Source organism: Pinus tabuliformis, chromosome 2_2 (assembly GCF_031772625.1).
Source record: "Pinus tabuliformis cultivar Carrire ecotype Pingquan chromosome 2_2, CPIR1, whole genome shotgun sequence".
Taxonomy (NCBI): Eukaryota; Viridiplantae; Streptophyta; class Pinopsida; order Pinales; family Pinaceae; genus Pinus; species Pinus tabuliformis.
In genome coordinates, this window is record NC_142300.1 from 1,025,082,310 (window position 1) to 1,025,100,515 (window position 18,206).

Consider the following 18,206-nt stretch of genomic DNA (forward strand, 5'->3'; position numbering starts at 1 on the left):
TTCTCAACTCCTAACTTTGACGCACCTTCATAATAGGATGGGTGATGTCATGGGGATGTAGGGTTACTTCTTTATTCTTTGCTCTCAGATCCTCCTAAAAAAGGGTTATAATATGTCTCAATAAAATTCTTTGGATCTACTCTATATCATTTTCCACTGTACGTAAAGCTTGCTTCAGGTTTATTTCCTCTTCGTCCAAAAATTAACCTAACTCCATTCGCATAATTCCCTTTTCACACAATAAAATATTAACCCATAGATTAAAATATCTTAAGAAATTACCTCGGTGTCCTTTGAAAAATATTCATTCATCTTCGCTAGAGGATATGATCACATATATTGTGAACTCAGTGATAAATCCTCCCAAAATGTTATCGATCCACATATCAACAACCCTTGAGATATTTTTATAGATGTTCTTGAGTCATTGTATCAATTTAGGGTTCTAGTCCTTACGTTCATCATTCTTGAAACAAGTCTTATGCTCGATCAACTTAGATACCCACTCGTACAATTCAATGTGGAATGAACCAAATAATATTCTGTATTTATCTTTGAAGATATACTTTTTAAATCAGTCTTAAGCTAATAATCGAGGGTTTCTATTCTATTTTTCCGCAAATTCTATTTCATTTTGTTCAACCCACTCTTGGATTTCTTTCTTCGACGGATGCAAAAACATATCCCTTTAGCAGATCTCGGTCCCAACAAGGGAACCATTTTTTGGTTTAAGGGGGCTTGACCCAAGTTTAAAGTGTATTTCACACCAACAAAACCCTCAACCACTGGCCCTTTCAGGAATGACCTCCAAGCAGATCATAGTTTCACCCTAAGTAGTTATGGGAGGTTGTAGAACGAGGTTTATGGATCGAGAGGGATATGTGCACTATGGCGCGCATGTGTTTGCTTATGTATTATATCTATATATAACTTCATGTACATGAATAACTTTACATTGATGATTAACTTCACATATTGGTACTTAATGCATAAACATAATAGAGAACAATATAACATGTATTCTTCCACAAGGATTATGAATCGAGAGGGATATGCCCACTGTGGCACCCATGTGTTCGCTTATGTATTATATCTATCTATAACTTCACATACATGAATAAATTCGCATTGGTGATTAACTTCACATATTGATACTTAATGCATAAACATAATAGAGAACAATATAACATGTATTCTTCCGTGTAATTCAATAAAAGGCATAATGATATATATAACAATAGATAATGAATAGAGAAATATACTCAATAACTTTCAAAACCTTCTTCTTTATTAATAAGGATCTTCAATACATACACTTCCCTCACCTACGCACCGAATTGTAGGTGGTCTACGCACTGATATGTAGACTCTTCAAGGCCTATGTGCACTCAGCTGCAGAGCCTTTCCCAAAAAACAGACTCAGAAAATATGATCAATTATGAATTATATCTATGCTTAGTTAGTTATTTTATCTTCAAAAAATTCTTACATCTTCTTTATATAGGCTTCCTTACTACAACACCATGGACCACATCCCATGGTTTCGACAAAACAATAGACTAATACGTGATACCTGTTACAGCATAAGGGAATTTTGACCCACCCCAAAGCCCCTAAATAGTGCATGATGAATACAACTTCACCAACTTTCGTACACTCTGCTCCTCAAAAGGCAGAGTCTTTGACCAATACATGGACCAACTTGGGCTGCACCCAACACTATTCCTCCTATATGTGCAACTTTCTTGTTGAAAACCTGGTAACTCTAGCTGATGGAGCTTCTAAATCTTGAATATATTTTGTCACTATCTTCTCCTTACCTTTAGACTTGGTGAAAAATGAAGTTTCTTTTGTCACTAGTTTTTTTTTACCAATCTTAGGGGCCTTTCTAAAAACATATTCTTCAATTCCCTATTTTCATGATGTAGTTGAGCAATAACCAAGGGTGCCTTCTTCAACTCCTCTTGTAGTTCTGAAATCTCCTTGTCTTTATCATATGGAACATTATCCTCTTGTATGGTCTCTAATTCTTCAGTTGGCTGCTCAAATTTTTATTCCAAAGGTAATTTATTTGTAGTGGCTCTAGTGAGTGGCTTCTTGGGAACCTCCACTACCTCAAGAAAAAGTTGCAACTTTTTAACCTTTGTCTTTTCTTATGTATCGACTAAAACTGATGGCCTTTTCACAGAACTTTCAATTATTCATTATATATATCTTTCCACAGATGATTTTGTCCTTCTTACTCCAAGAGCTAGTTTGTAACTAAGTTGGCAACTCTGACTAGTATCAAAATGCTTTCCATGTCTCATTTCTTTTATTTATTTCTTCTACCAGCAACAACTTAGTGAGAGAGAAATGGAAAATGCAATGTTCCACTTGGATTTTCTTAACTTTCACCTTGTCTTCCATATTACTAAGGCTTTTGAACAAATATAAAGGTTGATTCAGAGGGATTTTTCCTGTCAAGTGCATCAAAAGCCTATAATGATACTAATAAATTCCCTCAAATCTTCCTTCACAAGTAAAATTTCTTAGAATTACCTTCAACATTTATTTGTTGGGGTCAAGGAGGTATTCCCTTGGTACAATACCTCCATACCCCTTATTTGTATACTTTGGTTTGAAAAAATTTGTGTACTTTTTATGTAACAAGGCATGCCATTGAACTATTGTTCTCCCTATAGAGGAATATTTTTTGCAGTTCAAATTGTCATATCTCACGTCGGGAAAGTGATCTCTCCAGTCTTAACATCCAACCAAGTGAAATTCAAATAAAACTCCTTAGTGATTTGTACACTTCATCCCTCGATCTTCTCACAAAATCTAATGCATCCAACTTGTTCAAATGAAACAATAATTGCTCAGGCTGACTTGATTAAGGTGAGGTATTGGGGCTCAAACCGAACTATGTCTCCTCCCTTTTTTTCTTCATATCTAGAGTTGTCATTATTTTCATAACAAATATGAACTCTAGGGTTTCTAAATGTAATTTTTAGTCTTTGACAATTGAGCACAAAAGTGGAGTGACAATGTTGAAATGGAGCTTTAGATTGGGGCTTTTTGACAATTTAGGATGGAAAACTCTATGTACCATTCTTGAATAACAAAACTCACCTCTCAAACCCAAAGCAATAGCTGAAATTTTCTTCACTCACAATGGGAAAATTAAAAACATAGGTGCATTGAGAAAGCACAACTCATGGAATAAAATTGTTTTCTTGATCTTTTAGGGAAACAACAACAAGATATGAATCTTCATACCACTTAAATGGAATGTGAGGCTTTCAAAATATGGATGGAAATCTAAGTTTGATTTTTGATGGAGGTGAAAACACAAAATGTAGTGATTAAGGTAAAGCGCAACATATTCTCCAGGCTTAGACAAAAAATGTAGCGAGCTTATATACTTGAGGTTTGCAAGGTATTTAATGCATTTTTCTCAACAGATGGGGGTAATTTTAACATGTAAGACAAATGATTTAATGAAATAAAGAATTGGCACCTTGAGATAGAAATTAACAGCTTGTTTGAAAGAGCACATCTATCTGTGAGTGCAAAACGTGTGTGAGCACAATACCTCTACTGCATATTTTTCTCAATTAACCCCCAATGATGTCTAACAAGCTCTCGATGGAAGAATGAAAGACCATATGGTATTTTTTGATGTGAAACAATCCCTTGAATGACCAAGGTGACTAAATCCACATTTCAAGGGCAATGATTGTAATTTTGAGCCTCAATAATGAAAGCGCAACAAGTGTGAGAAGCAACTGGCGTGAGAAGCACAATGCAACTCTCACAACTATTGTATTAGGGTGATGTCATGAGACAATGTGATTTGAAACCCTAATTGACCATACTGACCCTAAAAATATGTGTGAATGATAATAAGATAAGGAACTATGACCTCACTCATGATTTTTTAAGAGACATGCCCCTAGGCTTACCTATCTCAACTTCTTAGGGAATTAATAACTATTTACTTGATATTTCACACACTCACAAATTACATAAAAAATGAAATATATCAGTTTTTACTAAGATTAAGAGCTTTATCTCTAAGAGATCATAGCCCAACCTTTACACATTTGCCAAAATAAATTTAAAAGACAAAACTTGTTTTTTGACTACTATAATATAGGGTACAAACACTACTCATGAGTCATTCTCAATCATGAACCAAGAGAGGGTAGAAGAATTCAAAAAATTCTATGTAAAGAGGCAATTGGAGAACCAAAGAGAAGGAAATGTTATGCTAGAAAAATTTCTCTCAAGACAATCCTACATTTGATTGTTCAAAATAAGAAGTGTTAGTGTGTTAGCGAAATTCATTCTAGGCAACCCATCATTCTAGTGGAAGAGGAGTTCACCATTGAGAGAGTCTTCATACTTATTTGATAAACACAAGAAACTTAAGAAGAGATTGAGGAAATGAACCTCCTTGGTGAGGATCTTTGAGCACCATAGCTCAAAATTCTCTTCAAGTATTTAGTATTCATCTATTGTATTCATCTTCTACTACTAGCAGTCAATAAAGGGAGCCATTTTACATTACTTTGTTGACTTGTATTATTTTTGTGTTTATCTCTTTCTTTCTATTTTATGTTTGTATATGCATCGTTTCACCATTCGCAATTATTTATTTCTTCATGCTTTTCCACTAACAACAACTAATCTATTTATATTTATTTGCAAGGAGAAACCAACTGCTAAGATGTCTTTTGGTACCTCATTGCTACAAAAACACAACTATAGTATATAGAAGAACTAATTTATGTTTTTACATTTTCATTATATATATTTTCTAGCATATAAAGGTTAACGAATGTTGCAATGTTTTCATGTTATGATTCTATAGTTGTATTTCTATTTGAAGCAATGTTTTTGTCATTTAAACTTGTCCTTTACTAGTTTATTATGAACAACATAGGTGATGTTTATATACATAGTCATATGGGTATACTATAAAATACGTATATCAATGGTTTTTCCTACCTTAAAACCTTACACTTTACATGTTTTAACTTTTTATATCTGAGACAATTATTACACTTTTTCTTTACAACCATTTTTCTTCTTCATAGAAAAATAGAATTACATTACCTCCTATCAATAGAGAAATCAATGCACATAACAAAAAATAATCGTACTCTCATCATTTTGTGTAAGATAAATTAAGAGTAACACAATTCCAACAAGAACTCTTTTTTCTTTCTATCAAATTAAATAAACATTTAAACATAGAAGTTACAGCCACATAGTTGTAATTTTTCTATGAAATTAGGAGTCAGGTACTTGGGCCCTCCCAACCTTGACACAGCTATTTGATAGTGTCCCCTCAAGTGTTGTGGGGAAAAATTCCAATGCAGGACGATCCTATCCACCTAAGGTGTGACAGTGCCTTAGCAACAAACAGAGACAACTATTCTAGTATTCTTCCTTTATGAATTAAGAATGAAGAGAGATAGATGGACTAACCAGTGTCTTCCGTTTGTCCCTCGATCCGGTCTCTTTTCTCTTTGAGGGTTCCTAGCTACTTGCCTTCTCGCTCGCCCAGCTTCAAGATGTTTCTGCAAGATCACAAGAAGAGAACACTACACAAAGACATAGATTCATATTCATAACTAGTTCAGGATTAAAAATAAACTAAACATACTAATGCAATCATACATCGAAGATACATCAGTATATAGGAGAAAACAAGATAGCTTTATTGATGAATAACAAGGTTCAGGAAGAGATACAACCCAGAGGGCTCCAATCCAGCATCTCCTTCCCAGCAAATGGAATTCCTATCCCCGCCCCCTTCAAAGCATTAAGCACCCAATGATTCCAATCTCAAACCAACAACAATTCTTTGCAATAACAAAATTCCAGCCTCTAGATCTCATGGAGGAGAGATCCATATATAGATGTTTGGAGAGAGGATGAGTCAGCTTGAGATCTGACTAGTGTCCTCTCCCTCTGTCAGTTCTTGATTCCACTTGGAGGTTCTTGCTTCCACTTGGAGATTTGGAACCTCTTACTCATCACTAGTCGAATTCACTGAGGCAAGTGTCATTGAGGAAGATTCGCGAAGCTTCCTGGGTCTTGACACCTCTTGGAATGAACTTGCCATGTGTCAACTCTCGCTCAACGCACCTTGGTAGTGCTTCTACCTGCGTTGCAGTGCAGGTAGCCAGTGTCGGCTTTGATATTCAGTGCAGAAAGCTAGTGGAGCCACTGAATTGATCCTGAATTGACTTGTTTTTGAGCAGTTTCTGGTGGATAACTTCTGTGAATTGCTGTGGTTTGTTAGCCTTGTTCCTCTAGGGGTAGGAACAACATGTTTAGGGACTTTGGATCCCTTAGATTATGGAAATTTCATGCTCAATGTTGTAAGGCACAAAAATGTCTATAACAGTTGCCCCCTAAAGTATGAGGCCGTTTATCGGGTGAAATGCTTTATCAGGAGGATCCGAAGTTCATCCAATGCTCGGAGGAGACCTGTAATAAGATACAATACAATAAATATTTTTCATACTGCTTTCATGATCTAGCTGAGGCAGGCATTCCCGTGCTCAGCTTTATAAATTCATTTTTCTGTACATAGAACAAACAACCGTCTGATGGTAGACTGATAATTTTGATGAAATTATCATCCTTTGGGTACGATGATTATCTGCTACAATGATGTACATGTCAATGTCTTTATCTTTTCTGAATATATATCGCAGCCCAGATGGATGAAACTAGATCCGGGTTCTTCAAACTCGTTTGATCTTCACTCTATGTAAAAGTCGATCCATGTGAGAAATGTTCTGAAGTCGAACATGGAAAGACATCGCTTGATTACCGGTCAATGAGGTAAACCGTTAACAAGCGCGAGAGGAATCACTGATAATGATAATGACCCTCAAGGTACTGCAGTACAATTCACGTGGTGTGAATAAAGGACTCGGCGTCGAACACCACGCAAAATCTTTTGGTCGAAGGTCATTGATGTATACCTGTCGCCGGAAGTGAGAAACTTGCCATTGAGGCATGCAAGCTTAAAAGTACTGAAGGGGTTGTTCCTAGATCAACTTCTTGGATAATGAGCTCATGTCGACAGGAAGCGATCCGTCAAAGGAGGGCCTTAATGAATCCCACATCAATGACACGGAATGGAGCTAATGATTTTGATGGAGGTGAAAATGATCTGTGACATATGATTCAGGGTGGCGGTCATGAAAGGATGAAGGCTAATGTATGGCAGTGGATGGGACACTGTTGACTTTTCTGAACAACTTCTCTTGAACATATGGCGACACTGATGTGATGGATCAGTAGCATTACCCCAAATATGGATGGTATGGCGAGACCATGGATGTGACCGGTGAATGAAAGAACCCAACCCGATTGTGGTATGGAGGAAAAGTGTCATGTTCAAGAGCGACTTGCTACCATCAAAGTTTTCTTGAGTTTCTCCCAATTTTTCCCCAGTCATTGCTGACCAGTACCTCTTTATTTTTGTCAAGCTTGAGGAGGATAACATATGCTTGTTCTATAACTTGCCCTTCGGGTAAGCCCATCGCTATGTTTTAACGAGCCTAGCGATAGTGAAACTCGTTCTCGTCTAAAGACAAGTTTGTCGCTATTTAATGATTCTAACGAGTCTAACGACAAAGATAACTCGGTCCTTTTCATTTTTAGAGAGTTTGAAAAGGTACATAAAGTTAACTCCAAGAGTCCTTTTTCGTCATCTAATCCCTTAGGTCCGAAAAAGTATAAAACAATACAGAAGGGATGAGTTTTTGATAGTTTTAACGAGCCGAATAAAACAAGCGCTCGATCCTTTTGTGCAATAATCCCTCAGGTCCAAAAAGATTAAAATCTAGAGGAGGGATAACACTTCTTGTCCTTTTAACGAGCTGGAAGGCCAAGGACTCGGCAATCTTTTCATATTTTATGAGTAAGATGAAAAGAGCTTAAAGAAGACTCATCTTTTGAGGAATGAGTGATAAAACGGGTTAGCAGCTGATTCCAGGTATAGGTTGGAATTTTCCGATCACGGTAGTATCACAAGGATGGCTAGTGAGATCACTCTTCGCAACTGTTCCTCAAAATGGGTAAACAAACATATGGAGGTGAACGATCGGCCAATGGAAAAGTGGAGGTGACGGTGAAAACACGACCAAGGCTTTAATGGTTGATAATATTACATTCACTGTGGTTATTTACTGGGATAGTTCATTTTTTAACGAGCTTAAACGCGGGTGGAAACATTTGCTCGATTTTGTGTTTATTTTTTAACGAGCATGAACTATACGATAAAACTGCTCGGATCTTGCGTTTATTTTTTAACGAGCATGACCTGTGTGCCAAAACTGCTCGAATACCCAGTCATATGATAAGAGTGTCTCATTAAGATTCTATTTTTTATGGAGATTCATCTTACAAAGCTATGCCCCACATCCTTTCGTTATGCAAGTTCGGAAACGACTAATCCTACGAGTTTAAAGGGTTAGACCTACAGGTTTAAAGGGAGGACCTAAAAATTTAAAAAATAAATAGCTGCCCCTTGCTTGTACTCCAAAAGGTTTGCATGCCCCCAGGTATAAAACAGAGTTTCAAGGTTACCCATACTTTAGTCCGGCAAAACAATTTTTTTACCGGGAGAGGCCTACCTCTTTCAAGTTACCAAAGATTGCTCCATTCGCGGCCACGAATTAAACACTTCCTCGGCGATGTCTATCGAAATAGACAAAGGTGAGTGACGATGCCCGCCAACTCACATAACTTTGACAAAAGAATCTTATTCTAGAACAACCCCTCTTCCACTCACGGACGGGGTACGGACTAGTCATATTCTCCCGCGGAAACCTACCCTATACCCAAAGTTTTCCTGCCGAAGCAAACCAGGACGCATGCCCCCTGGGTTCCAGTCATATCCTCCCAGATTACTCGCGCTCATCAGGAGGATGGACCGTGGGTTGAGACACTTCTTGCGTGAATAGACCATTTAGGGATGGTACATGACTATTTGCGATGCGTGATCCGGGAAATGAAAGTTGGTCCACGAGCTTGACCATTCTTCCTTCATGCGAAAAACACATTACTCTAAAGAGTGAGGAGACGATGGCTCCCATCCAATATATATAGTCTCGTCCAAGGAGTAGGTTATAATCCAAGGGTCCTTGAACGACCATCACGTTCATTTGAATGGTCTTCCCTTTCAATGTTATGGGCACATTAGAGAGGATCCCTAAAGGTCGACTGGTTCCTTTATCAAAGCTTGATAGATTTCTCATTTCAGGCAGAAGCGCTGGCGAACCAAGCACTTTCCAAGCAATAGAGGAAAGGATACTCACAGATGCCCCCTCATCAATGATAGTGCCAACCATTACCATTCTGTATATTTGAATGATAATTCTGAATGGTATGCTTGCTGGCAAACGGGGTCTGCCTAGTTGGTTCCAGTCGAACGAGACAACTAGGTTGCTTGGTGGTGGGACCGAATAGACAGCCGGGTATGACTCTGACGAAGTTCCTTCCTGCGATAAAGGAATGGGAAAATTGCCCCCTTGTTCGTGAGAGTCTGTGTTGATGAAGAGAACTTGGACGGTGTCGTCTTTATTCTCCTCTATGATGGTATCATTCGAAGATAGAGCCTCTGAAGGCAAAACCGGGTCAACTGCCACCTCAACCTTTTGACTTTCGTCAGGTATGGATCCAGACGGCTCATCCTCAATGATAGGTGCTTCGGCTGACCACCTTAGCGGGCCAGCCGGATTCTCAACTGGTGAAGGACTTGGCAGGAGTTTTTGATATCCAGGAGGAAGTCGCACTGGTAAAACCGGGCGATATTCCAAAACTCTTTTAGCCTCGTCTAAGAAGGGACAATGGTGGATGGCATGGTCGCCTTCACACAGTTTGCAGGGAAATCTAGCTTTCCCTCTCTGTCTTGTGACTTCACTCTCACTAGTTGATGGTGAGCTGTCAACATGGCTATCAGAGGTTGACGCCACCGAATTGTGCAAACGGGGAGACCAGTCCCTTAGTATCCGAGGGATGCAGGGACAATCTCTGTGGAAGTGGTCTCCCTTGCATATGACACATGGCGATTTAGGCCTAGTCAGTGCTTTGTGTGGATTTTTGTCAGACGCCACTTGTTTGCCCCCAGTCGCTTTTGGCTCCTTCTTCTTCTTCTCTTTCTTCTTCTTTTCCTTCTTCTCCTTAGGAACCTGGTTTTTTGTTTTACCAGTTACGTCAAGCGAAGAGGAAGGAGGGGAGGGAGAATTAGATAAAGTAGAAGGCTCGTGGGTAACTCTGGTCTGGTCTGACTGTTGATTCGACTGTTCAGGAATAGTGCTGTTCTGAATGACATTGGTTGAGAAGAGCCAGACCGGCAGGCCAATTGTCAGTCTTAGAAGCGACAATGTGGCCATATGGGGCGCACCAACATCTCCCCAAGAGGAGAAGGGACTAGGATTTCCACCAAGGGCAATTCCTTGGTTGGTGTGCTCCATTTTTTCAACCTAAAGATCAACGCAGGAATAGGGGTGATTGTTCCGTTTAAAATAAATTTTAATGACGCTTTAGACACAACTTGCTTTTTCACTTTTAAAGAGTCGAGAAAAAGCTAAAGATGACTCAAGTCTCCTTCGATGTTTTAACGAGCCCGAAGTGACAAATGCTCGGATGGACTTTTTCTGTTATAGAGTCTGAAAAAGGCCAAAAGGAACTGCTCTGGAGTTCTAGGCAGAGGGTGTGCCAAACTTTTCGCAAAACCGCAGAATACTTTTTAGGGTACGGGCGATCGATCTCCCTGAATGCTGTGTTCAGTGCATTGCGATCAGTAGGGCGGCCGACACGGCTTCCTATGGATAAAGGTTATATTCCTATAGGGGTCTCCCAATATATACGCGATGGTATGTGGGAGCACAATCCGTACTGACATTATCGTCCCTCAGGAGGAATCACCCACCATCAACGAGATCGACAGTCACCGGGCTTTACGACGCCAGAAAACGTCTCTAGCCTAGACCTCTATGTTGTGTGTTATGTTGCAAAGCGTTGTTAAGTTCATTCAATTTATTTTAGGTTGATCTTTTTAGAAGTTTGCCTTTTGAGGTTCACCACGAGATGTATGATACAATTCCTAAATGCAGTCTAAAGATTGATAAGCAAGCTTTATATCTTTTCAACTTATGAAAATCCTAGCTACAAAGGGAAAAGAAAGACACCATCTTTTCTCAAAGAGAAATCAGCACACTCTACTGCACTTTTCCTAAATCAAACATGCAAACTATCAAGATGCAAATGCACAATGCAGGTGTTTGTTTTCTGCTTTCTTAGTATTGATGCCTACAAAGAAAGCTTTTTGTACAACTTTGAATTTTCTTTTAAATGAAAATTACAAACAAGTTTACTTTTTCGAAATCAGAGAGGGTAGAAGAGATTACAACACTTAACGATTTCCGAAATGAATACTTGTTTCGACACTTAAAAGAGACAAACTCAAACCAAAAGCAAAAGAAAATGTATAATCAACTGTAAACAGCCAATGAACTCTCTCCTAAGATCACAATCAACAAATCTGAATCAAGGGCTACAGGATGATTATTTCACTCTTGCAAAGGAAAACTGTAAATGACGCCACAAACACATAAAAACACTCATAGTCTTTTTGTACAAAAGGAGGCAGAATTTAAGCAGAGAAAAGGAGTTATCAGACTGGTACCTATGCTGGTTACATGCTGCAAAAATCAGAGATCAAAACAAGGCAAAACAGAGCAGAGAACCCCAGCTGCACAAGGCCTAACTGGATCAGCGCAACCTCAACACAGGGGTTTTGACATTCAGCGCAGGTAGCCTTCACGGGACCTGCGTTGAAATGCAGAATCCCTTCACAGTGGTCGCGCTGAAGGAGAAACGAGAGTTTCTCACTGGGTTCTGGGCCACAGATCGCTGATTAATCTACTGTTTCAGGCCAAATAAAAGAAACAAGCAAGGTGCAATCAAAGGGATGCTTTGAGGGGTACTAAGATCTATCACAAAGGATCATCAAATCATTTGTGAGTCCATTGTTCATATCATAGACAAATCCAGTGATTGGATCAAAGCAGCAGTTGTCTACTTTGCATCTGAGAATAGCAGATGCAGTTCGATTGTTGCCGTTGAGTCTATGAAACCAACAATGATGGAAACACAAATAAAATGACTAAACAGATCTCCACAGTGGAGTCGCCAATTTGTTGTGGGGAAAAATGCCTATGCAAGACGATCCTATCCACCTAAGGTGTGACAGTGCCTTAGCAACAAACAGCGACAGCTATTCTAGTATTCTTTCTTTATGAATTAAGAATGAAGAGAGATAGATGGACTAACCGGTGTCTTCCGTTTGTCCCTCGATCCAGTCTCTCTTCTCTTTGAGGGTTCCCAAATACTTGCCTTCTCGCTCGCCCAGCTTCAAGAGGTTTCTGCAAGATCACAAGAAGAGAACACTACACAAAGACATAGATTCATATTCATAACTAGTTCAGGATTAGAAATAAACTAAACATACTAATGCAATCATACATCAAAGATACATCAGTATATAGGAGAAAACAAGATAGCTTTATTGATGAATAACAAGGTTCAGGAAGAGATACAACCCAGAGGGCTCCAATCCAGCATCTCCTTCCCAGCAAATGGAATTCCTATCTTCACCCCCTTCAAAGCATTAAGCACCCAATGATTCCAATCTCAAACCAACAACAATTCTTTGCAATAACAAAATTCCAGCCTCTAGATCTCATGGAGGAGATATCCATATAGAGATGTTTGGAGAGAGGATGAGTCAGCTTGAGATCTGACTAGTGTCCTCTCCCTCTGTCAGTTCTTGATTCCACTTGGAGGTTCTTGCTTCCACTTGGAGATTTGGAACCTCTTACTCATCACTAGTCGAATTCACTGAGGCAAGTGTCATTGAGGAAGATTCTGGAAGCTTCCTAGGCCTTGACACCTCTTGGAATGAACTTGCCATTTGTCAACTCTCGCTCAGCACACCTTGGTAGTGCTTCTACCTGCGTTGCAGTGCAGGTAGCAAGTGTTGGCTTTGACATTCAGCGCAGACAGCTAGTGGAGCCACTGAATTGATCCTGAATTGACTTGTTTTTTAGCAGTTTCTGGTGGAGAACTTCTGTGAATTGCTGTGGTTTGTTAGCCTTGTTCCTCTAGGGGTAGGAACAACATGGTTAGGGACTTTGGATCCCTTAGATTATGGACATTTCATGCGCAATGCTGTAAGGCACAATAATGTCTATAACAGTTTCCCCCTAAAGTATGAGGCCGTTTATCGGGTAAAATGCTTTATCAGGAGGATCCGAAGTTCATCCAATGCTGGGAGGAGACTTGTAATAAGATACAATACAATACATTATTTTTCATACTGCTTTCATGATCTAGCTGAGGCGGGCATTCCCATGCTCAGCTTTATAAATTCATTTTTCTGTACATAGAACAGACAATCCTCTGATGGTAGACTGATAATTTTGATGAAATTATCATCCTTTGGGTAGGATGATTATCTGCTGCAATGATGTACATGTCAATGTCTTTATCTTTTCTGAATATATATCGCAGCCCGAATGGATGAAACTAGATCCGGGGTCTTCAAACTCGTTCGATCTTCACTCTAAGTACAAGTCGATCCATGTGAGAAATGTTCTGAAGTCGAACATGGAAAGACATCGCTTGATTACCGATCAATGAGGTAAACCATTAACAAGCGCGAGAGGAATCACCGATAATGATAATGACCCTCAAGGTACTGCAGTACAATTCACGTGGTGTGAATAAAGGACTCGGCGTCGAACACCATGCAAAATCTTTCGGTCGAAGGTCATTGATGTATACCTGTCGCCGGAAGTGAGAAACTTGCCATTGAGGCATGCAAGCTTCAAAGTACTGAAGGGGTTGTTCCTAGATGAACTTCTTGGATAATGAGCTGATGTCGACAAGAAGCGATCCGTCAAAGGAGGGCCTTAATGAATCCCACATCAATGACACAGAATGGAGCTAATGATTTTGATTGAGGTGAAAACGATCTGTGACATATGATTTAGGGTGGCGGTCATGAAAGGATGAAGGCTAATGTATGGCAGTGGATGGGACACGGTTGACTTTTCTGTACACAATGTTGTTGTAGGGTTGTAATAGTCTCTTGAAAAACTTCTCGCCTGTCCACATTTATAACAGATAATCTAGCCACATCCTCAACCAACTCCTCATCCTTGGCCTAATCCTCATCCTTAAAATCTTCCTGAACCAACATTCTTTCTTGGTTCCTCATGTGGATGTCCTTCATATTGTAGTCTATAAGTACCAGCAGTGTGCTCCATCATCAAGTCATAACATTGACAATTTTTCTCATCATGGCTTACTAATCTACAAAAGTTACAAAATATTTTATTTGGGGTCTCCAAATACTTATGTAATTGGTATCAATATTCAGAGTAGTGTTGGCCTCTCATTCTACATATATCGCACCATAGTCATGGGTTTACTGGACTAGGTGCTCCACTTGCCAAATAATCTTTGAACACATGGCATTTATCCTTATAATGACCCTCTTCTTTTCATTTTTCACACCATACCTATGATCTGCTCCCTCTACCTTTCTTGATATCCTGCAATTCTATGGTTAAGTTGGATAGCTGACTCTATATCTGTTGTACTCTTGCATGAGTATCTCCAATGAGGGAAGCTTCTAGCTTCATCACAATCTCCAATGATTCAGCTTGAATAGCGATCTTTTGTTGTGTCAAAGGTAACCTAATATGTGGAAGTAGCGTGACTATGAACCATTCCTTATGTTGTCCTGTGGGTATATTAAAGCTTACTTGACCCATCATCACCTTGAATCATTGATCTAACTCCCACACACATTCAGTCATTGTCTATTTTATTTCTTTTAGCTCTGTGATACTCTACGATTCTGATTTCGGCTTCTTGAATTCTAATACTTGTGCTTTCTTAATTTCATCAAATGAAGCAGTCTGGTTAGTCACATATTATTTCATATACTAGGATAGCGCTCTTTCTTACACTCATGTGACAAGTTTCCCCTTATTTACATGATCACTAGTGATCTTCCTTATTGTCCATACTGCATCATCTACAAACCAGAACTGATCAAGATCCTCTGATCCTAGTCCTTTAAAAATAGACATCTTAAAATCATCAACCATTTTCCTTCTCGTGGGGCTAGGTGGAGTGGGAGGGGCTGGGGGTGTAGGGGAATTATTGGGAGGGGGATGGGGTGTAACGGGGATTGTGTGGATGGGGAATCCCAAAGACGCCTTGATTCTTCTCAACTCCTAACTTTGACGCACCTTCATAATAGGATGGGTGATGTCATGGGGATGTAGGGTTACTTCTTTATTCTTTGCTCTCAGATCCTCTTAAAAAGGGGTTATAATCTGTCTCAATAAAATTCTTTGGATCTACTCTATATCATTTTCCACTGTGCGTAAAGCTTGCTTCAGGTTTATTTCCTCTTCGTCCAAAAATTAACCTAACTCCATTCGCATAATTCCCTTTTCACACTATAAAATATTAACCCATAGATTAAAATATCTTAAGAACTTACCTCGGTGTCCTTTGAAAAATATTCATTCATCTTCGCTAGAGGATATGATCACATATATTGTGAACTCAGTGATAAATCCTCCCAAAATGTTATCGATCCACATATCAACAACCCTTGAGATATTTTTATAGATGTTCTTGAGTCATTGTATCAATTTAGGGTTCTAGTCTTTACGTTCATCATTCTTGAAACAAGTCTTATGCTCGATCAACTTAGATACCCACTCGTACAATTCAATGTGGAATGAACCAAATAATATTCTGTATTTATCTTTGAAGATATACTTTTTAAACCAGTCTTAAGCTAATAATCGAGGGTTTCTATTCTATTTTTCCGCAAATTCTATTTCATTTTGTTCAACCCACTCTTGGATTTCTTTCTTCGACGGATGCAAAAACATATCCCTTTAGCAGATCTCGGTCCCAACAAGGGAACCATTTTTTGGTTTAAGGGGGCTTGACCCAAGTTTAAAGTGTATTTCACACCAACAAAACCCTCAACCACTGGCCCTTTCGGGAATGACCTCCAAGCAGATCATAGTTTCACCCTAAGTAGTTATGGGAGGTTGTAGAACGAGGTTTATGGATTGAGAGGGATATGTGCACTATGGCGTGCATGTGTTTGCTTATGTATTATATCTATATATAACTTCATGTACATGAATAACTTTACATTGATGATTAACTTCACATATTGGTACTTAATGCATAAACATAATAGAGAACAATATAACATGTATTCTTCCACAAGGTTTATGAATCGGGAGGGATATGCCCACTGTGGCACCCATGTGTTCGCTTATGTATTATATCTATCTATAACTTCACATACATGAATAACTTCGCATTGATGATTAACTTCACATATTGATACTTAATGCATAAACATAATAGAGAACAATATAACATGTATTCTTCCGTGTAATTCAATAAAAGGCATAATGATATATATAACAATAGATAATGAATAGAGAAATATACTCAATACCTTTCAAAACCTTCTTCTTTATTAATAAGGATCTTCAATACATACACTTCTCTCACCTACGCACCAAATTGTAGGTGGTCTACGCACTGATATGTAGACTCTTCAAGGCCTATGCGCACTCAGCTGCAGAGCCTTTCCAAAAAAACAGACTCAGAAAATATGATCAATTATGAATTATATCTATGCTTAGTTAGTTATTTTATCTTCAAAAAATTCTTACATCTTCTTTATATAGGCTTCCTTACTACAACACCATGGACCACATCCCATGGTTCCGACAAAGCAATAGACTAATACGCGATACCTGTTACAGCATAAGGGAATTTTGACCCACCCCAAAGCCCCTAAATAGTGCATGATGAATACAACTTCACCAACTTTCGTGCACTCTTCTCCTCAAAATGCAGAGTCTTTGACCAATACATGGACCAACTTGGGCTGCGCCCAACACTATTCCTCCTATATGTGAAACTTTCTTGCTGAAGACCTGGTAACTCTAGCTGATGGAGCTTCTAAATCTTGAATATATTTTGTCACTATCTTCTCCTTACCTTTAGACTTGGTGAAAAATGAAGTTTCTTTTGTCACTAGTTTTTTTTTTACCAATCTTAGGGGCCCTTTCTAAAAACATATTCTTCAATTCCCTATTTTCATGATGTAGTTGAGCAATAACCAAGTGTGCCTTCTTCAACTCCTCTTGTAGTTCTGAAATCTCCTTGTCTTTATCATATGGAACATTATCCTCTTGTATGGTCTCTAATTCTTCAGTTGGCTGCTAAAATTTTTATTCCAAAGGTAATTTATTTGTAGTGGCTCTAGTGAGTGGCTTCTTGGGAACCTCCACTACCTCAAGAAAAAGTTGCAACTTTTTAACCTTCGTCTTTTCTTATGTATCGACTAAAACTGATGGCCTTTTCACAGAACTTTCAATTATTCATTATATATATCTTTCCACAGATGATTTTGTCCTTCTTACTCCAAGAGCTAGTTTGTAACTAAGTTGGCAACTCTGACTAGTATCAAAATGCTTTCCATGTCTCATTTCTTTTATTTATTTTTTCTACCGGCAACAACTTAGTGAGAGAGAAATGGAAAATGCAAGGTTCCACTTGGATTTTCTTAACTTTCACCTTGTCTTCCATATTACTAAGGCTTTTGAACAAATATAAAGGTTGATTCAAAGGGATTTTTCCTGTCAAGTGCATCAAAAGCCTATAATGATACTAATAAATTCCCTCAAATCTTCCTTCACAAGTAAAATTCCTTAGAATTACCTTCAACATTTATTTGTTGGGTTCAAGGAGGTATTCCCTTGGTACAATACCTCCATACCCCTTATTTGTATACTTTGGTTTGAAAAAATTTGTGTAGTTTTTATGTAACAAGGCATGCCATTGAACTATTGTTCTCCCTGTAGAGGAATATTTTTTGCAATTCAAATTGTCATATCTCACGTCGGGAAAGTGATTTCTCCAGTCTTAACATCCAACCAAGTGAAATTCAAATAAAACTCCTTAGTGATTTGTACACTTCATCCCTCGATCTTCTCACAAAATCTAATGCATCCAACTTGTTCAAATGAAACTCTAATTGCTCAGGCTCAGTTGATTAAGGTGAGGTA